The sequence below is a fragment of the Panthera pardus genome, unplaced genomic scaffold, assembly GCF_024362965.1.
Source record: "Panthera pardus isolate Hobbes unplaced genomic scaffold, ASM2436296v1 HiC_scaffold_6, whole genome shotgun sequence".
Classification (NCBI taxonomy): Eukaryota; Metazoa; Chordata; class Mammalia; order Carnivora; family Felidae; genus Panthera; species Panthera pardus.
Genome location: NW_026526991.1, coordinates 95,930,614 through 95,957,219, shown reverse-complemented (window position 1 = coordinate 95,957,219; position 26,606 = coordinate 95,930,614). Strand labels below are relative to the sequence as shown.

The 26,606-nt window shown below is 40.7% G+C and overlaps 1 long non-coding RNA gene across 2 annotated transcripts in view; it reads left to right on the top strand.

Annotated features, from left to right (window-relative positions):
* LOC109268608 (uncharacterized) overlaps positions 1–26,606 on the top strand; it is a 48,209-nt gene that overhangs the window by 12,650 nt on the left and 8,953 nt on the right. Inside the window, exons 2-3 of one of the 2 annotated variants that reach the window (XR_002080707.2) lie at positions 13,912–13,985; positions 15,259–15,634. This is a non-coding gene — a long non-coding RNA (uncharacterized LOC109268608). Of the gene's footprint in view, positions 1–13,911; positions 13,986–15,258; positions 15,635–26,606 lie in introns of those variants that run through there. The other variant, XR_008419574.1, reaches the window with a different exon arrangement.

The window sequence follows — 26,606 nt, the reverse complement described above, 5'->3', positions numbered from 1 at the left end:
CTTAAGATGTCACCTTCTTCACAAAACCTAAAATCTGTTAAATAGTAGCAAATTCTACATTTTCTTAGCATCTACAGCACTTTATACATCTATCTCATTTTCCTTTTAGGCTATAAATTTCCTTGAGGACAGGAACTCTTCTGTGTTAATCATGAATACCACAGCGTACCAGAAAACACCACCCCCAAAATATGCCCATTTGGCATATGGATAATTGTGAGCCAAAGGCAATTGAGAACCAGCCGATGCAGAAAAGCGACTCCCAAAGACAACTCTTGTCGCCTGACAAGAAGATAAACCTTATCTGCCTAAGAAGATAAACCTTATTTACCATATATTTCCTCTCCTCAACACCCATAACTTGCTTCCTCCTCCCCAGACCTCAAAATCCCTTTTCTTTTTTTTTCTGCCTAAGGTGGTGTATAAACGTCAATCATCTGGCTACCTTTTTGACTTTTCATTTCTTTCTGAACTCCTATATAAAATATATGAGAGACCTAGGGTTTTTCCTCTTGTTAATCTTTTTCTTGTCCATTCGATTAGGGGGATGGGCGGCCAGTAACCTGGGAGAGTAAAGGGAAAAAATTGTTTTGCACCAAATAACTCCTTACCGGACACTGTTAAATCAGTCGAAATATTACATGTAGATTTAGGCAGAGGCACTGTTTCTCCTCTAACCACTTCAAAGTTTAATTCAGGATTGTAATTAATGCTTCCTATAGAATCCATGCGGCATTTATTATGAAAGTCTAAGCAATTACGCTCTTTTTTTTTTCCCTACCATTTTCATGTGTGTCCTCTGTAAGAAAAGTTCTGGTTTGAAATAAATTCTAGGGGTGTCTGGGTGGCTCAGTTGGTTATGCGTCCAACTCTTGATTTTGGCTCAGGTCATGATCTCATGGTTCGTGGGTTCGAGCTCCACATGGGGCTCTGTGCTGACAGCAGGGAGCCTGCTTGGAATTCTGTCTCCCCTGTCTCTCTCTGCCCCTCCCTTGTTTGTGCACATGCTCGCTCTCTCTCTCTCAAAAATAAACTTTAAAAATGTTTAATAAAAAATTAAATTCTGTAAGAATAAAAATAAATAAAATAAATGATAAAGTTCTGTAAGGAAACAATATCTGAGTCTGTTCCATTAATAAAAAAACAAAATTTAATCTTCCTATCCACTTTCTTTCTTTCTTTCTTAGACAATCAAAATGCAAACTATGGCTTGGGTGTAATTATAGGTGTCAAACTAAAGTCAGCTTTTATTTACACCCCCTTTGCCAACTCAGCAGTCCTTCTCCTACTGTCTGATGTATGCCGACTGCACCCGAACCGGTTTGAGTCATGTTATTTGTATGCCATTAAAATGGGGCATCTGATAGCATCTGCTCCCTTTCTCTGGTTCAAATCATGAACGGGGTTCCTCTCCCTTCCTTTAGTCACCAGCTTTTGAATATTTACAATCTGTGATTGTACAAAGAAATGGATTTGGAACTCTAAGCAGTCTATAGTTGAAGTGGGGAAGCCATAAGGGAAGGAAAACCGGAGTGAACCCCTGATAATAATGAATTTTCTGTGAGTGGGAGTGGGCTATGGAAGATGGGGGAGAAGAAGGAAGATAGATGGATGACTAAGAGAAAATGGAAGTTTACAAAGAAAGCTAAATACTTATGAACAGGAAGACAAGAAATATTGTGCCATTTATGTAGTATATGTAGTAGGAAGACAAGAAATATTGTGCCATTTATGTAGTATATGTAGTAGGTACTCGATAGCCTTATATATAAGGATTTGGATGGTACTTAAAAGATAGTACTTTCTGGGGCGCCTGGGTGGTTCAGTCGGTTGAGCGTCTGACTTCGGCTCAGGTCATGATCTCGCGGTTGGTGAGTTCGAGCCCCGAGTCGGGCTCTGTGCTGATGGCTCGGAGCCTGAAGCCTGCTTCGGATTCTGCGTCTCCCTCTCTCTCTGCCCCTCCCCCACTCATGCTCTGTCTCTGTCTCTCTCAAAAATAAATTTAGTAAACATTACAAAAAAGAAAGAAAAAAAGATAGTACTTTCTTTCTCAGAATTAAGAAGAAATGACAAAAATTATTCCTTGAAAGGGCCATGTTAAGGCCATGCGAGGATGTACGTAGATGGTTTGACCAGAACTTGGTTAAGTCCCTATACTCATGCAATTCTATATAAACCGAGAGTTATAGCCTTTGGTTTCAGGTACTGACAGCCTGAATCTTTATATTTTTTTGCAGATGAGCTGGATTGAAACATCTGTTTTCAGACTACCTAATCCTGTTGTTTCAACCAGGCAGAGCTAGGCAACCAGCCCCACTTTTGCTAGGTTAGCACGGTTATTAAAAACCGAAGCAAACCAGACCAACTGGATTTTGAGTGTTGAGCTTAGTTGGCCAAGACTGGTGTTACAGATCGAGTCAAAGAATATGAAGGCACCTGATCCAAAAGAGAATCAAAGCTCCGGGATACTGGAGTGTATCGGATTTATGGTCAGGATAGCATACGCTAGAATCTCGGTTCTCTCGAGTGGACTTGGAGTAAATCACTCAACCACTACAATTCCTTTTCCTGTGACTTTTGAATAAAACACCCTGTTTCCTTCAGATTTGCCCTCCTGTGAAAAATGGGAATATAAAGTTGCTGTGAAAATGAAATAAGATTAGCATTCTCATTGAGGAATGGCTTCTGTTCATTTCTGAGAGTCGGAGGGTCATGTACGGTAAATGCAGAGAGGATGAGTCATTCACTAATTCGCCCCTAATTCACAGCTTATTGATGGCCTACCGTGTGCCACCAGTGTTTTAAGTGCTGGAGATGCAGCCACAAAAAGAATAGGTAAAAACTCCTGTCCTTGTGGACAGGATACAGATAATGAGCCGACTAGCCACAACAAAGGAGGGCTGTAAAGAATCACTTGTGTAAAATTTGGGGTCATGCTATTGTGAAGTTAGTGTAGAATGATACTTTTCAGTTGACGACATATAGATAATGAAAACAAACCATACGTGTCATTGACAGGCGCTGACGTGAGAAAACCCCAAATTATCAGCAGGGGGTCGCTGCCGAACTTCCTGCCACCTCCACTCTGTCCAAAAGGACTTTAGCTGGTTGAGAAGTGAGAAGGGAGGATGGGCAGATAGATGATGGGAGCCAGGCTCGTTCCATCTGAGGTTAATACACGTAATGCGATAGGGATGTGTCCTGGAGAAAAGTCCCACAGGGAAGGGAATAGGGTGGGTCATGGTTGGTAGGGAGGGAGGATGGTCAGGAAGACCTTCACTGAGAAGGTGAGGTCTGAGCAAAGACCTGAAGGAGGTGAGGGAATCGTCCACATAGAGGTCTGGGGCCATCACATGGCCATCCAAAGGAACAGTGAGTAGCATGCCTGGTGTGCTTGAGAGACAGCAAGGGGGTTAATGAGGCTGCACTGGAGTGAATGGGGTCTAGTAAAAGGTGAGCTAAGAGGGAACTGGGCCAGATGTTAGGGGGCTAAAAGACACTGGCTTTTACTTTGGGCGAGATGGTAAGCCATTGAAAGATGCTGGGCAGAAGAGTAACGTAATCTGCAGGTTCTGACAGGATCACCCAGGCCACTGTATTGAGAACAGATTGCAGGAAGCAAGGGTACAAGCAGAGACACCAGTGAAAAACTATTGAAATAGTCCAGAGGAAGGACATGGTGACTTGGACCAGGCGAGGAGCCATGGGGGTGAGGAGTGGTTGAAGTTGGCGAAAGGAGAACGAACAGGATTTACCGACAAATTGAATGTGGGCCATAAATGAAGGGAAAGTAAATGGAAAGACTAAAATTCTCGGCCTGAACAATCAGAAGGGTCAACTGACCTGTGCTGAAAGGAGGTTGAGTAGAGATGAATGGGATTTGTTTGAGAAGTCAAGGACCATTTTTCTGTTTCTGAGGGCATGAAGTGAGGAACGAGTAAAGGTGGAGAAAGAATATAGCCAATGAGAATGAAAATGGCATTTTAGGGGAAGCCTGGGCGGCTCAGTTGGTTAAGCGTCTGACAGTCAGCTCTTACGGTACATTAGTTCGAGCCCCACATCAGGCTCTCTCTGTCCCCACCGAGCCCACTTCGGATCCTCTGTCCCCCTCTCTTTCTTCTCCTCCCCCACTCATTCCCTCTCTCTCTCTCTCTCTCTCTCACTCTCTCAAAATAAATTCATACATTTAAAAAAAAAGAAAGAAAGAAAATGGCCCTCTAGGAGTAGGTGAGGCTATAGGTACATGGGCTGAGGTGGAAAGAGCTGAGGACTTGGGAAGAGCAGTCAGAAGCTGCCATCACAAGATGAAGACTGTGCCTCTCTGTTGTACGATTCCATCCCTGGGGCCCAGGAAGGGGCAGCAGGTTAAACATGGGTGGTAGCCAATACCATTTTGGTGGCAGTCATCGGATGTGTGGGTGAAGAGCAGGCAAGGCACTCAACAAAGAAAATCCCAGTAAAAAGAGAACACTAAACCCTGGGGGCTAAGGATGGAAAGAATTGACTTCCTATCCTGAGAAAAAGGGTTGGCTTTACAGCACATCGTCCACATAGCATGAAGACCAATGTAGTTTTTAGGTTGTTTTCCTTTGTTGCTCACTTTCGCATCCCATCTGTTTTTTAGAGTTCGGCGGGTTCCGCTTCTGATGTTGTTTCTTGGATCTGTCCTCTTCTATGGGTTTCCGCTGCTAATACTCTGTCCTGCCTTACCAAACTCTCTTCTCATTACTACTGCAACAGGCTCATAAATGTCTCTCCACGTGTTCTCTTGTCTCCCCCTAATCGATTTCCCACATGGGTCCAAGAGGGAACTTATTAAACTGTCAAACAGATCATGATAGTCCTTCTTAAAATTCTTCAATGGCTCGTCGTTGCCCTTAGAATAAATCATAATAAAACGGGCACATCTGTGACACGTACTGGGTGCCAGGCGCTTAAGTAAGCGCATTACATATGTTAATTTGCTTAATATTCGACCCTGTGAGGCAGCCACTGTTCTTATAACTTATATTTCTCAAATAAGGAAACTGAGGCATTGAGAGGTAATTTGTTAAAGAGGCCTGTCTTAACCTGGCTTTCCCAGAAGTGGAGCCTGCAGGAGAAGCATACACATCGCTACATGATTAGTGAGTAGCATCTCAGGAGAGCATGAGCGAGTCGGGTAAGGAGGGACAGCCAACACAAAGTGACGCATTCTCTCAGTGACGGCCACTGCGTGGAATCAAATACAACTGATTGCTTGAATTTGCCTGATCGTCTTTGAGAAGCTGCCTGAATAAATGTATCTCAGGACCCTCCATCTGGCTGGAATGAGGGAAGAGCTTTCTCGATGGCACCTCTATCTGTTTGGTCAGAGGTCTGCCCTACGGGCCATTAGCTCCCTTGTGATGGTGCCCGCAAGCTCCCTTAACGCCGATGGGAATGTGCCTGACCACGTGACAGCAGGTGCACGGTGCGAGCACGGGGCAGGACACTATCGGATTGGCCCACGTGAAGTCTACCAGAACCTCGCAGAGCAGTCTGTCTCATTGGTGGCGGGAGCAGAACAAGTAGCTGGAGGGTACTGGAATATGCCACCCCAAAATATGCCTCTTTGGCACATGGATTATGTTGAGCAAAGCAATTTGAGAAGCAGCAGATGCCGGAAAAGCTTTTTTACTTCCTCTAACTGCCTAAACATAGTATATAAATTCCCCCCTTTATGAAGGAAATTTCCATTTATAAAGGAAATTTCCATTTGTAAAAATATCACTTGCCAGGAACAGAGATACTATTCAGGGACAACTCTTCCCTGCATTAACAAGACAACCCTTATTTATGAGACATTTGTGCCCCTCACCTTCCCATAACTTGTCCTCCCTGCCCAGCAGTTAAGCGTCTGACTTTGGCTCAGGTCATGATCTTAACAGCTTGTGAGTTCGAGCCCCGCGTCGGGCTCTGTGCTGTCGGCTCAGAGCCCGGAACCCACTTCGGATTCTGTGTCTCCCTCTCTCTCTGCCCCTCCCCAGCTCAAGCTCTGTCTCTCTCTCTCCTTCAAAAAGAAATAATCATTAAAAAAATTGAAAAACTAGCAAAAGGTACAAATCCTTACCAAAGTCAGCCTCCCTAGTTTCCGTCTGCAAAGTCCAATTGAATGAGGGTGGTAAAAGTCTCTTTGTCTTTTCCTTTCCAGATTTAAATCAGCAGGAGAAAGATAGTTGTAAGAATTCATTCTTTGGATTATGAGTCTTGTCTGTTTGGTTTTAGGTAATCGTTGCCTTATTGATCCTTAGCCACCTCTGACTTTTATATCTTTCATCTTAAGAGAAAACTTACAAGAGAGTCTCCTTCCATTTTATTTTGTGTCTTGAGAGCTTGGGGTACTCTCCTTGGTCTCTGGCGCCTTGGGGGGTAGGGGGGCTGTTCATCTGGCAGCGAGGAAACCCTGTATATGAAGTGCACAAGGAACATTGCCTGTCCAACCATAGCAGCTCTCAGGGATGTTTTGTCTTCATGTGGGGTCACAGTCTGCATGAAGGCTTTGGCGTCTTTTCTTTTCATTTCCTCGTTTGTCCAGGAAAAAAGTCCCATTCCAGGGTAGCCTATTCAGTGAGACTGATTAGCAGACCTGTGATTAAAGGCATCTCCACTTTGCAGAAGACCAGAGTTTCCTTACCACTTGTGATAACAAAGGTCTTTGATTCTTAAGCTATCTTTAGGGACAACTTTAGATCCTGGGGTGGAGGGGGGCGGGAGGATGCTCTATCTTTCACACTCTCTTTGGAGATGACTTTCATGTCCGTGGTTAAAGATATAAAGGGATAATTGGTTTAGAATGACGTTGTAATAGGTGTATTTGGCAATTTGGGCTTCATATATAACATAATTTTTTTTTTAATCTTTAGAGAGAGTGTGAGAAGGGGAGGGGGGAAGAATGAGAGAGAGAAAGAGAGAGAGAGGGAGGGAGAATCTTAAGCAGACTCCACCCTCAGTGCAGAGCCTGATGCTGGGCTCAATCCCGCGATCCTAGGATCGTGACCTAAGCAGAATTGAGGCAGACGCTCAACTGACTGAGCCACCCAGTCACCCCTGAAAGACTTTTTTTGATATTTATCTTTCTAATTGAGATATACTTGACATATAACATTATATTAGTTCTAGGTATACAACATAATGATTTGGTATTTGTCTACATTGTGAAGTAATTACTACAATAAGTTTAGCCAACATCCATTGCCACATATTAAAAATTGTTCTTATGATGAGAACTTTCAAGATTAACCTGCTAGCAAGTTTCAAATATATAATATAGTATTGTAAACCTTAGTCGCCATGCTTTAAACTACATCTCCAGGACTTATTTATCTTATAATTGCAAATTTGTATCTTTTGCCCACTTTCATTCTTTTTGCCTACCCCAACCTCCCCTGACCTCTGGTGACCACCCATCTGTTCTCTGTATCTATGAGGTCTTTTTTTTTTTTTTTTTTTAATTCTCATTTACGTAAGATCATAAAGTATTTGTCTTTCTTAGTCCAACTTATTTCACTTAGCATAATGTCCTGAAGTCCTATACATGATGCTGCAAATAGAATTTCCTCCTTTTTAAAAATAATTTAATGTTTATTTATTTTTGAGAGAGAGAGTAAGTGGGCGAGGGGCAGAGAGACGGGTATAGAGGATGTGAAGAGGGCTCTGTGATGTCAGCACAGAGCCTGATGCAAGGCTCAAACTCATGAACCATGAGATCATGACCTGAACCGACGTCAGACACTCAACAGACGAGCCACCCAGGCGCCCGGAATTTCCTCCTTTTTAATGGCTGAATAACATTCCATCGTGTGTGTGTGTGTGTGTGTGTGTGTGTGTGTGTATCACATTTTTTGTCCATTCATCCATCGTTGGACATTTAGGCTGTTTCCAGGTCATGGCTATTGTAAATAAAGCTACAGTGAACGTAGGGGTGAGAATATCTCTACAAGTCTCTACAATCTCTACAAGTTAGTGGTTGTCAGATAAATGCCCAGAAACAATATTGCTAGATCATGTGGCAGGTGTATTTTTAATTTTTTGAGGAATCTTCATATTGTTTTCACATTGCAAAGTGGTTTCACCAATTTGCATTCCCACCAACAGTGCACAAGTGTTCCCTTTTCTCCACTTCCTCACCAACACTTGTTATCTTTATGATGATAGCCATTCTAACAAGTGTGGGTTGATAGCTCTTTGAGGTTTTGATTTTCGATTATGTGATGATTAGTGATATTGAGCGCCTTTTCAGGCAGCTGTTGTATACAACATAATGATTTGGCCATTTGTATGTGTTTTTTGGAAAATGTGCATTAGGTCCTCTACCCATTTTTTAATTAGATTGTCTGGTTTTTTGCTATTGAGCAGTTTGAATTCTCCTATATTTTGGATACTAATCCCTTAACAGATATATCATTTGCAAACATTTTCTCCTATTCAGTAGGTTGTCTTTTGCATTTTGTTGGTGGTTACCTTTGCTGTGTAGAAGCTTTTTAGCTTGATAGAATCCCATTTGTTTATTTTTGTTTCTGTGGCTTTTGCTTTTGGTATCAAATCCAGATAATCCCTGCCAATGGTGATGTCAAGGAATTTACCACCTGTTTTCTTCTATGAGTTTTATAGTTTCATGGCTTACATCCAAGTTTTTAATCCATTTTGAGCTAATTTTTATGGGTGGAATAAGATAGGATCCAGTTTTACTCTTTTCCACGTAGCTGTGCAATTTTCCTAGAAGCATTTATTGAAGAAACTGTTCTTGCCCCATTGTGTATTCTTGGCTTCTTTGTCATTAATGAATTGACCGTATATACATGAGTTCAGTTCTGGGCTCTTTATTCTGTTCCATTGATCTATGTGTCTGTTTTTATACCAACACCATACTGTTTTGACTGCTGTAGATTCGTAATATAGTTTGAAATCAGAAATTAAGTCTCCAGCTTTGTTCTTTTCTCAAGATTACATTCATTATTCAGGGGGTTTTGTGGTTCCTTATTTTAGGACTGTTTGCTCTATTTCCATAAAAAAGGCCATTGGAATTTTGATAGAGATTGAATTGAATCTGTATATTGAATCTGTATATTGAATTGAATCTGAGTGGCATGGAACAATATTAGTTCTTCCAATGCATGAGCACAGAATATCTTTCCAGTTATTTGTGTTTTCCATTTCTTTCAGCAATGTCTTAATACTTTTTAGTTAACGAGTTTTTCGTCTCGTTGATTAAATTTATTCCTAGGGTTTTATTCCTTTTGATGCGATTGTAACTCGAGTTGCTTTTTAAATTTTTCTCTCTGATACTTCATTATTACTGTAGAGAAACCCAAGTGACTTTTGCATGTTGATTTTGTATCCCACAATGTTACTGGATTTGTTTATTAGCTCTAATAGTGTTTTCCCCTCAGTCTTTAGGGTTTTCTATGTATAATACCATGTCATCCACACATAGAGATATTTTTACTCGTTTTCCAATCTCGTATGCCTTTTATTTCTTTTTCCTGCCTAGTTGCTCTTGTTAGAGATTCCAGTACTATGTTGAATAAAAGTTGCTAGAGTGGGCATTTTTGTCTTGTTCCTGATCCTAGAGGAAAATTTTTCAGGTTTTCATCATTTAGTGTGGCGTTAGCTGTGGGTTTGTCACACACGGACTTTAGGATTTTTTTTAAAGAGAGCTCTTATCCTGAAACAACTATCTAATTGGAACCTACGGGAAGAACAGACTCAAAGGAAAAAAAGGAGTGCCTTAGCTGGCCTATAAAAACAAACAAACAAGATTAGGAGATGGAGAACAGACTGAAAACAAAATTTAAGAATTGCTAAATAGTGTCTGCCCCTCCCCCCTCTTAAAAATAAATAAACATTAAAAATTTTAAAAAGAGAATTGCAAAATATTTTGTGAGACCAGTGTAAATACTGACAGCCAAGAAACAGCTTGAATGAAGTCCCCAAGCTCCAGACCTTCCCATTCAGTGCCCTACGTGAATGTATTTTGGACTTCGATGACGAATAATTCATTGGACTGTCCTATATTTAAACTAAAAATTTTAAACATAAATAGTAAATGCCCCAGATTTGAGCAAATATGCCTTTAAACTCTTCCTGAGAGAAAACTTACATCCTTTTCTCTGTCCCTTGGAAATGGAAATCTTACTATCTTCCTAAAATGGAAACATCCAATAAGATAGATAACATTTGGCTAAAGCAACCACCTACAACTGCTTAGGGCTGAAAAACATAATAAAATTTTAAATAGAGGCTTTTTGGAAACAAACTGTCCTTGATCTTTTTAAAGGGCCCTTTGCCCACAATTTAGTATACAACCTTTATGAGATTATTTATTAAGGGCAAATGAAAATCTTAAAAGTCTTCCCCACAAATATTGGTAAAAAGTTTTAGCCATGACTGAGCAGGTAACTGTTAACTTGATCCATCTACTAAAAACATAATTTGGATCCAACTATTTTCCATAAACGAGTGAGTTTTGTATTACTGTATCTGACTCATGGGTACAATTTTTAAATGAATGCTATAAGATCCCTATTTGTACCTGTCTGAATGTTTATGTATGTCCCCATGTGCATATTTTGTATATGGAGTGGTTTCCTACCTCAGGATGATATTGCCAAAATTCAGAAAAGAGCTCTGCTTTAAGTGATTCAGAAAGAAATAAGCACTTATATAAATTAAGTATTCCTAAAACTGCCAGAAAAATAAGAACGAACCCAAATGCATTTTTTTTTTTTTGCAACTCCATATGAGCTTGGATAATCTTTGATAAAATAGGCTATTTAATATTGTTAATTAAATAAAAGTCATTATGTCCTACGAGCTGTCAGCATTAAATGTAATGCAAACATACAATTTTCTTCCACCTGGGTTTACTTGTCAAATAAGCTTAAGTTATCTTTACCAGTTAAGATTATAAAATTATAAATTCATGCTAAGGCATATGCTTAACTCTTAGTTTCTTTACTTCTGTGAGTTTTTAATATTTGCCTCACATGCATATGTTATAAAATTTCTTAACAAGAAAATAACTTTAGATGATGGCTGATTTATTTAACGTCTCATGAAATTTTCATGAATAGTCCAAGCATAATTGTTAAGAATACATGAGTTAAATTGAAGCGGAATAAAATTTATAAATGAGACTTTCTGCTTAAAAATACTTTTCCAAATCTTGTCAGTAATTTAAAACTTTAATGTAATACTAAGCTAAATTAAACGATGTATATTCATTGAAAAGGTAGGTCATTTTGAAATAAGATAAAATGCTGCAACATTAATTGCTCAACACCAGTTTATCTACCTTTGGCCTCTTATTACAGACAGAACAGATATTTGGGTCTCTAGTAAACACATTCTTTTACCTCTTAGAAAAATTGTACTGTGAAGAAACACAGGTCTCTAAAAAGTATACAATTGGTGTATTCATAAATTTGCTAATTTGCCACAGAATGCTAGCATATTTAATGTGCAATTCACAATTGCTTCCTTGCTTTCACTAGAAATTAAGGTTACCAAGGATTAAAAATTCTAATCAATATATGTAAATAAACTACTAGGAATAATAAGGATGAAGGAAAAAGTTCTGTGTGCAAATTCTTCAAGAAAAACAAGGCATTAAAAAATTTTTTTTTAGTGTTTATTTATTTTTGAGAGAGACAGACAGAGCACAAGCGGGGAGCAGAGAGAGAGGGAGACACAGAATCCAAAACAGGCTCCAGGCTCTGAGCTGTCAGCACAGAGCCCGACGCAGGGCTCAAACTCACAAACCGTGAGATCATGACCTGAGCCGAAGTCAGACGCTCAACTGACTGAGCCACCCAGGCGCCTCAAAATAAGGCATTTTTTGTTACACAAGATATGAGAGATGAAAGATGACTTTTTGTAAGAAAAAGGAGAGTGATTTTGTCCTACAGTAGTTTAAGGTTAAAGTTTGTTTCAGATGAGACAGAGGAAAATAAAGGACAAAAATGTAGATAGATATAGGAAGTTATAATAAGAAAGAGAAAAATTTTGTGTCATGTGGTCAGCTATCTAAAATTAAATGTTATTTATCATAGGATTTTAAATGAATTTTAATATCAATGATGTGCTGATACAAGACTGGAGTTCACATTACTGGTCTGTTGTTTAAAAGATATGCTAAAAGGTTTTTCTTACCTATTAAGTAATTTGCCTAAAAAACAGATTCTGTGTCTTAACACAATAATTTCCTATGCTTTGTGTTGTCTTTATCTTGTCTTTGATTTCTTAGGACAACTGAGACTTCTTTTTTTTTTTTTTAATTTTTTTAATGTTTTATTTATTTTTGAGACAGAGAGAGACAGAGCATGAGCAGGGGAGGGGCAGAGAGAGAGAGGGAGACACAGAATCCGAAGCAGGCTCCAGGCTCCAGGCTCTGAGCGGTCAGCACAGAGCCCGACGCGGGGCTCGAACTCACCAACTGCGAGATCATGACCTGAGCCGCAGTCGAATGCTCAACCGACTGAGCCACCCAGGCACCCCCAACTGAGACTTCTTAGTGTTGAAAGTGCTAAGGTTTTTTTTAGTCATGTGACATTCTACATTTGCTTTGAAATCTTTTATTGTCACTTTGGTTACATAGGTAACGAAGTATTGTTTCATAGTGACCTGTGATTGTATTTAGTCAGATGTACAAATCTTTTGGCATTTCAGACAAATCTCCCCAAATCAAATTTCCCACAATTCTAAATGGGGTGGGTTTTTTTGTTTTTGTTTTTTGTTTTTTGTTTTTTTTTAACCTGAAGACAACTTTGAGACTCTGTAGAGGTCACTTGGAAAATTTCAAAGGATTTGTTCTCTTACTTTGTGAAAGAGAGATATTAAGCCAATTAGGTTTAGTTGGTATGTTAAACTGCATGGGAAGCATTGTCAAATAAGAAGTGACTCTTTTTTATTTCTTTTCTTTTTTAATGTTTATTTATTTTTGAGAGAGAGAGAGAGAGAGAGTGAGCAGGGAGGGGCAGAGAGAGAGGGAGATACAATCTAAAGCAGGTTCCAGCTCTAAACTGTCAGCACAGAGCCCAATATGGGGCTCAAACTCAAGAATCATGAGATCATGGCCTGAGCCCCAGATGCCTAACCGACTGAGCCACCCAGGTGCATCCTCTCCCCCCTTTTTCTTATTTATTTGTTTGTTTATTTATTTATTAATTTATTTATTATTTTAATATTTTATTTATTTATTTATTTTGAGAGGGACAGAGACAGTGTGAGCCAGGGAGGGACAGAGAGAGTGGGTGAGAGAGAGAATCCCAAGTAGGCTCTGCACTGTTGGCACAGCCCAATGTGGGGCTCGAACTCATGAAATTATGAGACCATGACCTGAGCCGAAACTGAGAGTCAGACACTTAGCCGACTGAGCCACCCAGGCGCCCCATCCCTCTCTCTTTTTAAAGGCTGAGCGAGAATTTGCTTTCTGCCTGATGGTCTTTACTTTTTTTTTTTTTTTTTAAGATTATTTATTTTAAGAGAGACAGAGTAAGTAGGGGAGGTGCAGAGAGGGAGAAAGAGAAAATCCCAAGCAGGCTCCGCACGGCCAGCACAGTGGGGCTCTGACTCACAAAACTGCAAGGTCATGACCTGAGCCAAAACCGAGAGTCAGACTCTCAACAGACTGAGCCACCCAGGAGCCCCTAAGAAGTGAGTCTTACCCTCCTTTAGTTATATTTGTGTGGACAGATGTGTTAATACACATTATTCAGAAATCATGTAAAGTTTCTAGAAATTTTTCAGTACCCATGTTATCAGTTATAATTCCAGTAATTACAAAATGTTGTATGCCACAGAAATAACAAACTTTACTTGTCAATTAGCCCATAATGAACTTTCATCAGATTTTATTTTGTCATCCACATACAATTAATGTTTTACTTTTAGTCTTTCGGAAAGCATTTGCAGTCAACTAAAGGTGAACGTGCGTATCTTCAAGTAGATTCATGGGGAAAACTCTGGTAAGTAATCTGAAATACAGGTTTCTGATAACTTTAATAGCATGCCACCGGACTGGGTAGAGATTCACGAAACTCCAATGGAGAAAGTGATGAATTCATAAAATTGTTAATCCCAAATCAAGCAAAACAAGAATTAATTCATGGAACTGAACCAGCACTGAAGATGATTATAATTTTTATGGCCCTTTTGTTTGAAATATCGCTGGTTCTTTAATGTTTCACTTTCCAGATTTAAAGAATCTTTTTTCTCTTCTCTCTTAAGTTATCAATAACTTACAGCAACGTGTTAAAGTATACCTTTGTGAAACCTTTGTGAAACCCCTCCTTTTTGACCTCTCTGATCCTTCCAGAATTTGGAAACTCTTACCGAGTACTCTTATTTTCATGGTAACACAATTATTTGCATAAGTTTAATAAGAATCTGTTTTCCTTGTAAACATAGCACAATTTGAAACTTTGGTTATGTTACCAAGGGTTTGACTGGAATGTCACATTTGAGAATGGTGTGCATACAATCAGATAAGACCAGACCTTTTTTTTTAATTTACGTTTTACTTATTTAAGTTATCACTACACCCAACATGGGGCTTGAATTCATGACTCTGAGATCAGGAGTCACATGCTCCTCCGACTGAGCCAGCCCGGTGCCCCTATGACCAGACAGTTTAAAGGAACTAATTTTGACTGTAGGGAGCCAATGCTTACAAAGTCCTTGTGGGATATCTAACTGATACCTGGCTTACAGGGTTCCTGGCCTTCTAAGTGAGTAAGGAATATCACTTTGAGGCAGGCCCAGGAACATTAAAATATATTGGAAACCTCAAGAAAGAAGGAAATCACTCAAACCTAAAGGCACTACAGGTAAAGACTGATGGCAAGTCCTTGGCGTGGCTTCCTACCCTCAAGAGGCTTTTAAAAGTCTAATCTATTTAAAGTTCCAGCAGTGCAGACTTAAAAGAGCCTAAAAGATCAATTACTATTTTTGCTGTGCTTATGCAAATAATCAGGCCAAGTTTAATGAGACTAGATTTATTTTGCAAATTAGTCTTTACTTTGATTGTCTTTGATAGCAATTAGAGTGACTGTAGAGAGAAAAGTTCTATGTTTCAATGAAAAACTATAGCACATCCTTGTGGGTTGTTGAATTCTGGCTATGTTTGCTCCCTTTGAGCTTTCTCGCCTCTTTGTAAATTGGCTCCTGCCGCTTTGTACATTTTGTCAACAATTAACATTTCCCATTTTTCTCTCACCCTTCTGCCTTGGCACCACTGAGAACGAAAACCTGACCTCACAGATCCTTATTAAGACCATCCGAAGGGCTCTGTAAGCAAATGACGGATGCTTCCGTGCTCTGTCCTGAAAACTAACCACGTCTGTGACACCGATGCACCTGCCATCACTAAAGACATTCAAACTGCAAACCAGGAAAGCTGGAAGCTGGATTATCACAGCCATCTTCACCCCACCGTCTAAAGAGGTTTTGATCCCAGCCTCCAGGAGTCTTTTTGACTGACTTCCATCTGATCCCCAACATTGGATTTATAATTTGCTTCATTCATTCACTTTTGGCTTTCTTTTGGTTTCCACAGGAATGCTGCTTCCTGAAAAATAAGTTTCAATGGGCAGAATGAAAGGTATCAGAATATGCCACCCCCGGGGCGCCTGGGTGGCTCGGTCGGTTAAGCGGCCCACTTCGGCTCAGGTCATGATCTCGCGGTCCGTGAGTTCGAGCCCCGCATCGGGCTCTGTGCTGACAGCTCAGAGCCTGGAGCCTGTTTCCGATTCTGTGTCTCCCTCTCTCTGACCCTCGCCCGCTCATGCTCTGTCTCTCTCTGTCTCAAAAATAAATAAACGTTAAAAAAAAATTTTTTAAAAAAAAAGAATATGCCACCCCCAAAGGTGCCTCTTTGTCATAGGGATTAGTTTGAGCTAAATGCAATTGAGGACCAGCATATGTAGGAAAAGCTCTTCAGCTCCCCTAACTACCTAAAATGGAATACAATTTTCCCCTTTTGTAAAGGAAAATTTACATTTAAAAAAGGAAATTGCCATTGGTAAAGATGTCTCTCACCAGGGAGAGACAGATCTACACCCAGAGACAACTCACCTGAGAGACTCTTATCTGCAGAGCAAGGCAACCCTTATTTACTATGTATTTTCTACCTTCCCCTTTCCAAAGCATGCCTCTCCTGCCTAGAAGCTCAAACCTCTTTTCTTTTGTTTAGCCTAAGATCACATATAAAGCTTCATTCATCTAGCTGCCTCCTTGAGTTTTCATTTTGTTGAAGCAAAATGTATATGCATGTATATGCATGTAGCCTTCTCTCTCTCTCTCTCTCTCTTATTCGTCTGTTTCTTATCAGTTTCATTGGAGGGCTTGGTTGGTGAACCTAGGAAGGTAGAGGGAAAAAAAGTCTTTCCTTCCCTTCACTGTCAAAGACCCTGGAAATGAGTGAGGCTAGGGGTTCTGAAGTAGTGCACAGATGGGGGGCTGATACATACAAATAGTAAGTAATGAAGTGGGACTCCAGACCTGTCAGCCTGGCCTCAAGGTCCACACTTCATTGAACTTGAAGTAATTTCATGAATTTCTTCGATAGCTTTTATTTTTAATCAGTCTCTCCAGTAGAATGTAAGCCTCTTGAGGAAATGGCACTTGTCAATCTTATTCTCCATTATATCCTCAACATGGAACCCAGTCCCTGACTCAAGAAGGTGCTCAGTAAATATTTGTAGAATGAGTGAATAAAGGGTTCCTATACAGGAAATGGATCTTAAGGTGGTGTTGTTCATGTCACCGTTCAAAGTGAAAACACTATTGAGTTACTGAATGGACAAATAAGACTTATTAAGTGAAGGTGACAGACTGCAAGGAAATGATGTGGTTGGTCTCGCTTGCTCAGGTTTCCAGCCAGCCCTGGAAGTCCTTGAACTCTGGAGGATATCATTAAGGAAATAGGAAGGAAACACCGTTGGGAATTCCTTAGGAAGTTCAAAAAAGGAAACATAGAGAATCGGGCATGTTGTACGATACACAGGACGTTATTTAAAGCAGGTTTTTAAAACTGTGAATCTATAAGTGGGTTATAAAAATCCAGGAACTCCATACAATTTTACACAACAACATGTCTCTATATATTCATACGCAAATTCCTAGGCAATAGTTTCTTTCATATGGAAATAAATCCATAACTTCCACATGATTGGGAAATGCTAATTGATTATAGGAACTCATAGGTAATCTAGATCCACGTTCAAGTGAAGAAACCAGGGGCACCTGGGTGGCTCAGTTGGTTGAACATCTGACTCGATTTCAGCTCAGGTCATGATCCCAGAGTCATGGGATTGAGCCCTGCATTTGGCTTTGCACTGAGCGTGGAGCCTGCTTAAGATTCTCTCTCTCCCTTTCTCTCTCTGCCCTTCTTCCCCGCTTGCATGGTCTTTCTAAGAGAAAGAAAGAAAGAAAGAAAGAAAGAAAGAAAGAAAGAAAGAAAGAAAGAAAGAAAAGAAAGAAAGAAAAGAAAGAAACCAAAGTCCAAAGATGTTATGGGATCTGCTAAAATTCAAACAATAAACTGAGTGACAAGAGGGACCAGGACTCAGGTCTCTTGATTCCTAATTTAGCGTTCCGTGCTGTGCCTCAATGCCTTCCTGAAATTAAGTCATAGAATACTGTGTGAAGAAAAAAAAGGAATTTAATTTCTTGGAAAAAAGAAGTAAAAATCTAGACAGATCCATTAGAAAGATTAAATCAGTAGAACCATATAAGGCTACAGGAGCCTTTAGGTATACCTAATGCTTCCCTGATTTTAGGTGAAAAATGACTCCAAATGTCCTGAAATGTTTATTTTTCAGGATGGTGAAGGAATATGAAAGAAAAGACCTAAATAATTATTCAGCTATTCAGCTGAGAAACAGTGAGAACTAGATTATCTTCATTTGGTATATAAATATGAACATCTATCAAAGTCGTCCACAAGAAAGAATTTTACAAAGCATTGTGAACATTTGATTGTCTTTTGCAATATAGTCTCAAGGGTATTTAAGTAAATGAAGTCTTCAAACTCCAGTCCTCATATTAGTCAATCATGCTAGGCAGAGAATGTCAGACTATCAGGAGACCGAGTTCAAATCTTGCAGTAGTCACTAATTCATTGACTTGGACAAGTCAACTTCTGTTTCTCAACTTTTTCCATCTTCAGAGTGGAAAAAATGTTGATCTTAGGCAGTGTTTTTCAAACTTTTTGTGTGCTGTTTTTTATTTTTAAAAATTTAATTTTTTTGATGACCACCCATTGTAAGATACATAGTTTATGCTATCTGCATGAATGAACATATATGCCTATAACTGAATCATAAGTTTCATATAACAGTACCAACTCAGTATATTCAGAGCACTCTGATATTTTCTACTCTATTAGGTTAGGTTCTGTTTCTTTCTTTTTTTAAAGTGCATGTTATGACCTGTTAAATTGATTTCATGACCTACCAATGGGTCATAACCTACGGTTAAAAAGACATTATGAAAAACATTAAGGTCACTCTGGCTTTTATATTCTACTGATAAACTCTCTCCAAGGACCACAAGTCAATAGTAAAATCAATTTACTTGAATTTCTGTTTTACCCCCTCCCTTATTTTGATAGTAAGAATGGATAATGATAAAGAATTTCAGGTGGCAAAAGGGAAAGCGGGAACTTTAAGCATTCCATGAAGGGAAATTCAGCCAGTAAGCAATTTAACATTAACCTTCGAGAAAAGCCAAGACATTCACAACTAAACTAGGGTATTTTTACTGACATTTTAAGAAGACCACCTGCGAACCGTTGAAGTGTTAAGGGCTTCCTAAGAGAATATTTAAGAGAAGAGGGAGACTGGGTGGGTAAGAAGAAGGACGAAGAAGGAGAAAAAGAGGTAAATGTTCAGATGTTGGGCTGTGCCAGACTCTCTGACTCTCGTTGGTGGGAGGCTTAGCTTCTGTGACAAACCCCCTCTATACATGTGAAATGGACATTCTGTGCCACGTCGGCCTGTCCCACTGTGAAAACGCTCCTTTTAGATCACAAATCTGACCATTACACTTCTGCTTAAGATTCTTCAGGAATTCTCAGCATCTCCAGGATAATGTGCAAACTCTTTAGCATGGCACACAAACCACTCCTAATTGGATTGCATGTTCTCCCATATCCCCCGGACCCGTCCACACCCCAGTGTGCATACGCCATCACCAGTTATTATCAAATGCGTGCAGTTCCCTAAACCTCCCTTATCATGCCTCTTTTTTTCAGTTCGTTTCTCCTTCTAGAATACCCTCGTCTCTGCTTACCTTTTCTATTCCCTCAAGTCTTTTTCTTTTTAATGTTTATATATTTATTTTGAGAGAGAGAGAGAGGAAGGGGCAGAGAGAGACAAAGGGAGAGAAAGAAAATCCAAGGCAGGCTCCGAGCTGTCAGCACAGAACCTGACCAGGGGCTCGATCTCACAAACCATGAGATCATTATGTGAGCTGAAATCAAGAGTTGGACGCTTAACCAACTGAGCCTCCCCAGGTGCTTCTCTATTCCCTCAAGTCTTAGTACATGTGTCCTTTCTCTGTCATTCCCCACGTGTCTGTGCTCCTCTAACACTGAGCCTGCCCCAGTCACAGATGCTAACACCATATATTGCAACACATATCTGTTCATCTTTCCCACAAGATGGTGACTTCCTTGAGAGCAAGGGTCATGTCCCTCCTATTCATAGGTGAACAGTACCCAGCACATAAAGTTCCATAAATATCTGTTAACAGAATGAACATGGAAGGACCTTCCTATATTCCACTTGTCCCAGCTACTCAGAGTAACTGAAAGTTCTGAAATTCAGTTCTGATGCCTTCCGGTTAAGTGTAATCAGATTAAGTAGATAATCCTTCAGTCTCCCAGCAAAACTTGAGCTAAATCTTCACATAATAAGTAAACTGTGAGTCCTGGTTAAAAAAGATGATCGTGATTAAGCAAAATGGGAACATAAGCTCCTGGCAGTCCATCAAGAGAACGTTGTTCCTAGAAGGGCCCCTCCAAAAATGTCTGGAATTAAGAGTGGAAAAAACTCCGAAAAACCCAGGGGAGAATCACCAGATTTTAGAAAATTTAGCTTTTCGACTGTATCCCCTATACCAGTGGAAAAGAGATAACCATGGCTAATAGTAAAACTCATATGCTGGAAAGAAAGCAAAGCATTCTTAACTCATCACTATATTCCTACTTTGATTATTAAAAGAGTAGGATTTCACTAAAACAATACATCCCTGGTGTGAGGAACAAGTAACAAGGGATCAGCATCATTCATTTAAAAAATATGGTAAATAAAACAAGAGGGTCCATTAAATCCAACAAGGGAAAATGATCGGAGGAACAAAGGTAATAAATGTTAGCCTCAAGAGGAAACAGAATGAAATATCTGATCTTGGAAAATGAACAGAGGTGAGCCTAATGAAAGCCCAAGATACAGAGGGGATGAAAGAGATCATGATTCTAGAATTTTTTGGCTTTTGGAGTGGAAGATGCTTTTGGAATGGAAGCCATTCTAGATTTGGTAACTTTCCAGGAGACACAAGAGGACAACCAGGAAGTAAAAAATATGCTTCCATTAAATTGCTGATAAAAAGCAGGTGAGGAAATGCAAAGAATTAAGGACATGGTTTAAATCTCCCCGTTCCTAAAGAACAGAGGAACTGAATAAAGTAAATGCATTTATTGGTTATCAGGAAGACTAAAGAAGTCTGATTTCAAAATTACTCCCCACTGAATCAAATTCTGGTCCTCAATGATCTCTGAAAGAAAAAAATGCCTATATGTGCAGACATATATGAATGTATATGAATATAAGTAGTAAAATTACATGCATTTTTGAGGACAATTCAAGATACTAATGTGATTATATTTTCATCATTGTTGGAGTTTTGTCCTAAAAATTAATGATGGTTGTTTGTTAGTGATAAAACTGATTTTTTAAAAATATTTTTTCCTTTTACTTATTTATATTATCAAAAGTTGTGATGATGAACATATATTACTATTATAATGAAGAAAAATTCCCTTTCCACCCTTTTCCCCCCCCCACCCAAAAAATTCTGAACAGGATAATTTTTTTTTAATTTTTTTTTTTTAACGTTTATTTATTTTTGAGACAGAGAGAGACAGAGCATGAACAGGGGAGGAGCAGAGAGAGAGGGAGACACAGAACCCGAAACAGGCTCCAGGCTCTGAGCTGTCAGCACAGAGCCCGACGCGGGGCTCGAACTCACGGACCGTGAGATCACGACCTGAGCCGAAGTCGGACGCTTAACCGACCGAGCCACCCAGGCGCCCCATGAACAGGATAATCATTTTTTAAGAGAGAGAGAGAGAGCGCAAGTGAGCAAGGTGGCAGAGAGAGAAGGAGAATCACACGAAGGGCAGAGAGAGAGAGAAAGAGAGAGGAGAGAGAAGCAGAGCTCACCCAAAGTAGGGCTTGGGCTCACCCAAAGACAGGTTCATGCTCCCCTGATGTGGGACTTGAACTCATGTACTGTGGGATCATGAGCTGAGCCGAAGTCAGATACTTAACCGACTGAACCACCTAAGCTCCCTGTATAAGACAATATTTAAAACATTTGATTTATTTGATCTCTTGTGGTAGAAATATGACAAAATTGATCCCATGAATTCAAATCACCCCCAAGATATTCCTAGGAAATTAGACTATTCAAAAGAGCATCAAATCCAGTCTCGTAAAACTAGAACCTGGAGGACAGCAGCTGCAGTAGCTTTAATTAACCCCTTCCCTCTGGGCAGAGGTGAACTTTTATTGTGTTACTTGAAATAAGTAAACAAATATGACTAAGAGATTTTGATTTTGATTCAGCCGTTGACTGTCTTCTTACCAATTTCCTTGACCGAAGGAACAGAAACCAACTCGCGGAGCTCAGATTTTTTAAAAAGCACGTATATTTTTAAGGACAGAGAGAACTCACAAAAAACACTGTTCAGTCCAGCCGCATGGGAGCCGAGGATGGGGAGTGGTAAGCTGGCAGGCCAGGGAGAGAGCTCCGTAAGTCCTGGCGCCACGTGGCCTCTATTCTTTGGCATTTTCTCAATATCTGCTCCATGCTTATCTCTGCAGAGCAGATCCTTTCATAAATTCAAAATTTCTGCAGTTCGATGATTTTGGCCCACACGTGGCTTTTTCTCGGCCACAAAGCCGGCTCCAGGCATGATGCTACGTAACAGATAAGCTTCTAGCACCTACCACACAAACTCTCAGAAAGCCGACTCCACATTGGTTCTAAGAGAAGACGCCCATTGTCTCAGCTTGGATGAGGTCTACGTCGCTGTTCCAATCGGCAAAGGTAAAGGAACCAGATACAGTGCCTTCACATGGCCACCTAGCCCACCTCTTCAAAAGAGCCTTTTTTGGGGTCCTTTCTGGAGAAGGGACTTGTTGTTAACAACTACCCAAAATATACTTATGATCGTTTACTGAGCAACTTTGGGCGAATCGTTATATTTAGTAACGGGATGAAAGTGTTGTTGTGTGGTTCTTCCTTGCCTCTTCCACCCCTCTCAAGTATCCTGGTCGTTTTTGGGGGGCTGCCAAGAGCCCCAGTCCCAGGCCTTCCCTTACGAGTAAGACCCCGGCTCCAAAAGCATGTACGCTCCTTCTCCCCTCCAGTCACATTCCTGGAGCGGTCAGCTTTTTCCTAGCTAAAACAGATCAGCTAATTCCTACTGAAGTACTAACCGGTGAGGTGACTTTCTAGCAAGCCGTTCAGCCTCTCAGGGATTTCGTTTACTTATCCCTAAAGTGACAGAACTTGAACTGATTGACTCTTTTTTTTTTTTTTTTAGTTTATTTATTTATTTAATTTTTTTTTTTTTTACCTTTATTTATTTTTTTGAGTCAGAGACAGAGCATGAACGGGGGAGGGTCAGAGAGAGAGGGAGACACAGAATCGGAAGCAGGCTCCAGGCTCTGAGCCATCAGCCCAGAGCCCGACGCAGAGCTCGAACTCACAGACCCTGAGATCATGGCCTGAGCTGAAGTCGGACGCTCAACTGACTGAGCCACCCAGGCGCCCCTATTTATTTATTTTTGAGAGAGAGAGAAAGTGTGGGCAGGGGAGGGGCAGAGAGGGAGAGAGAATCCCAAGCAGGCTGTACATTATCAGCACGGAGTCCAACTTGGGGCTCCGTCTCACGAACCTTGAGACCATGGCCTATGCCAAAATCAAGAGTCGGCTGTTCAAACAACGGAGCCACCCAGGCACCTTAGACCGGTCGATTCTTAAGTTGTTTTCTAGTATAATGTTCTAGATTCCGAAGATGGAAGTTGAAGATCACCCCTTGAAGGCAATTTGCATTTTTAAGGACCATTCCATTCAGAATAATAACAGCATCCATTTAATGCTTAGCATATGTTAGACACTCTTCTAAGAGCTTTACATGTAATAATTTCTTTGACCCTTAAAACAACCCAGGTAAGAGAGTGTGTTAATTAGAATCATATTCACTGCGGTAAATAAGTGCTGAATATATGGACCTTAAATACAGTCAAAGTGTATTTCTCATTGGCATCGCAGGCCGGGATGACGGGTGTTCCTGATCTGTGGTAGCTTTCTTCCATTTGGTGATTCAGAAACCCGGGTGCCGTCCTCCTCCTTGCCCTTTTGTGGCCCCGCCACCTCCTAGATCTCTCTGTCATCTGCTTTCAGCCAAAGAAGGGAAAAGAGACTACAGAAAATTCAGGAAGTGCCGGACTTTGCAAGGGACTGAAGGCCCCATCTCATCTAAAGGCCATAAACTGGCAGCCAGGGCCAAATCCGGCTCAGAGATGAGATGTGCTTTGTTTGACTCATTATTTGAATTGGGTATCCACATTTTTAAAAAAAAAGGAAGGCTCTCATTTTTAATTATTTTTCACATTTATTTATTTTTTGAGAGAGCACAAGTGGGGGAGGGACAGAGAAAGAGGAAGACACAGAATCTGAAGCAGGCTCCGGGCTCTGAGCTGTCAGCACAGAGGCCTGAGGTGGGGCTTGAACCCACGAACTGCGAGATCATGACCTGAGCCGAAGTCGGACGCCCAACCAACTGAGCCGCCCAGGCGCCCCTCAGGGAGCTCCCATTTTTAAAAAATCTAGATTCGCTCTCGAAAAAGCGTAAGACTTGGTGCCTCTGAGTGGCCAGCATTTCCCCATGGCTGTGACGAGAACTAGCCGCTGAAATGCCCTTTGGACATTACAGTACAGTACCCCCCACTTGCCCAGAGCCCTGCTCCAGCTCGTTTACATAACCTGCCCAGACTCTGTTGGCAGGATCGGAGTTTGAAACCCTTGCTAGACCGACCTGTTTGTTTTTCAGAGCTAAGGAAGGGAGGCCCAGAGAAGCCGAGTGATTCACCAGTCCACGTCACTTTTTCTCACGTAACGGGGCTAAGATCACTAATACGAGGGTGCTGTGTCCATACGTTCCCTTCTCCATCTCATACTTTCTCCCGGAGAGATTTGGGAAGTAAGCATACAATCTGAGGAAATTGTGTTTTGGGCAGGAAGACACAAAGATGACGTCAACCAGCGGATAAGCTAGAAAGGTCCACTGACTGGAACTCAAGAGACTTGGATAGGAAATTATTAATGGGAGGAAGTGGAAGGAAGAGAGAGGTTACATGCATACTAAGGGCACAGGAGAGAAGCACGCGTGGAAGAAGGTGAGGCGAGGAGAAAGAGCAAAGGAGGCACCGAGTTGCTCTATTCCTCTAGAGAGGAGAGCCTTGCTGGAAAGCAGCCGTTGCCAAGGGGGAAAAAAGGAGGCCGCCAAACGGAGACTAAAATCAAAACTGTTCAGAGACAAAATAATGAGAACTGTAAGAGATTTCTTCTTCAGATTTGTTTATTTTGCACAGCCACAGAAGCCCTGCAAAGAAAGGCAGAGATTTCTCAAGGTTGTAATAAGTTCTCAGGCAACCTTGAGAAACAATGATCTAAAACAATGAAGGTCTGCATGAAAAGAAAGAAAGAAAGAAAGGAAAGGAAGAAAAGAATCTCCCCCAGAACCAAAATGCAAATGGGGTAGTTTTACCGAGAATTGGCCGTTTAAACGTTCAGCAAAAGTTTTTCTAGAAAGAAAAATGAACCAGGACTGAGGCACAGGACTTTTTCTTAGGGAGGAGGGGAATCTCCGGACTGGTTCCACTGCAAGGCTATAGGATCCACAGCACATGCTATTGTATGAGTTCACTGGAAAGATTCATAGAAGTAACAAAATGATATTTGAGATCCTCACCGGAGCCAAAGCAATAGGGAAGGAGTAATGTAGACAATTGGTAACCTAAGAAAGAAAGAAAGAAAGAAAGAGAAAGAAAGAAAGAAAGAGAAAGAAAGAAAGAAAGAGAAAGAAAAAGAAAGAGAAAAGATTCATGTGCAATTAGCATATGAAAGTCAGAATGGCTGGATGCTGGCCTTCGTTCTGCCACTAATGGGTTGGGTGGTTTGAGTCTCTCGCTTCAATTCTCTAAGGCTCAGTTTCCTCAAGTGTGAAGTGAGACGCTTGGGTTGAGTCTCAAGGTGTTCTTCCCAGATCATCTACAGCAGCCCAGGAGAACTTGTTAGAAATACAAATTCTTCGGTCTCATCGCAGACCAACTGATGCCCTGCAGTCTGTGTTGTAACCAGCCCTTTGGCTGAAAGCCTCTGAAGTTTGAGAACCACTGAGCAAGCCACCGGCTAGATGTTCTCCACCGACTGCTGTAAATACTCTAATTCTGAATGAGAGAGGAAACAGAGCTGGGTTCCTACTAGCTGGCATTAAAGATTCTTTAAATTAAAAATTTTTAATGTTTATTTGTTTTTGAGAGAGGCAGAGAGAGAGAGAAAGAGAAACAGTGCTAGCAGGGGAGGGGCAGAGAGAGAGGGAGACACAGAATCTGAAGCAGGCTCCTGGCTCCCAGCTGTCAACGCAGAGCCCGACGTGGGGCTCAAACCCATGAACTGCTAGATCATGACCTGAGCCGAAGTCGGACACTTAAACGACTGAGCCACCCAGGCGCCCTAAGATTTTTTTAAAACATGTTCAACGTGACAAGACATGATTATTTGTTTCAAATGATGCAAGTGTTTCGTTAACCATTTGATTTGGGGAAACATAAGAACAGCCACGCACAAGCAAGGAGCATCCCAACAGTGAAACAAAGTGAATTGAAGCTAAGTTAAAAACCACAGATGGCAAGACAAGGACAGTCACATATACATCAGCAGTAATCTCCCTGTGAGGGAACATACAAATTAGGACAGGTTCAGTGTGCAGAGTAAAGAGAAGGATCTATTCCTTTCAACGTTTAAGTTCTACAGAGTACAAAAAAAAAAAAAAAAAAAAAAAAAAAAAGAATACACTGGTAGCTCAGTAAATAAACTGCCTTATAATTAGCTATTTTATATTAATAGTACTTATGTTTACAAAAAAGGTCTTCAAGGCTCATTGGAAGTTTTAGTGGTGTTTTCCGGCTCCAAGGTAGAGCTCTAATACCAAAAGACAAAGGAAAATACAAGCAAGGAAGCAAAAGAAATGAGACAAACCAACGTCAAAATCAACCTCTGTCTGTCCAGGA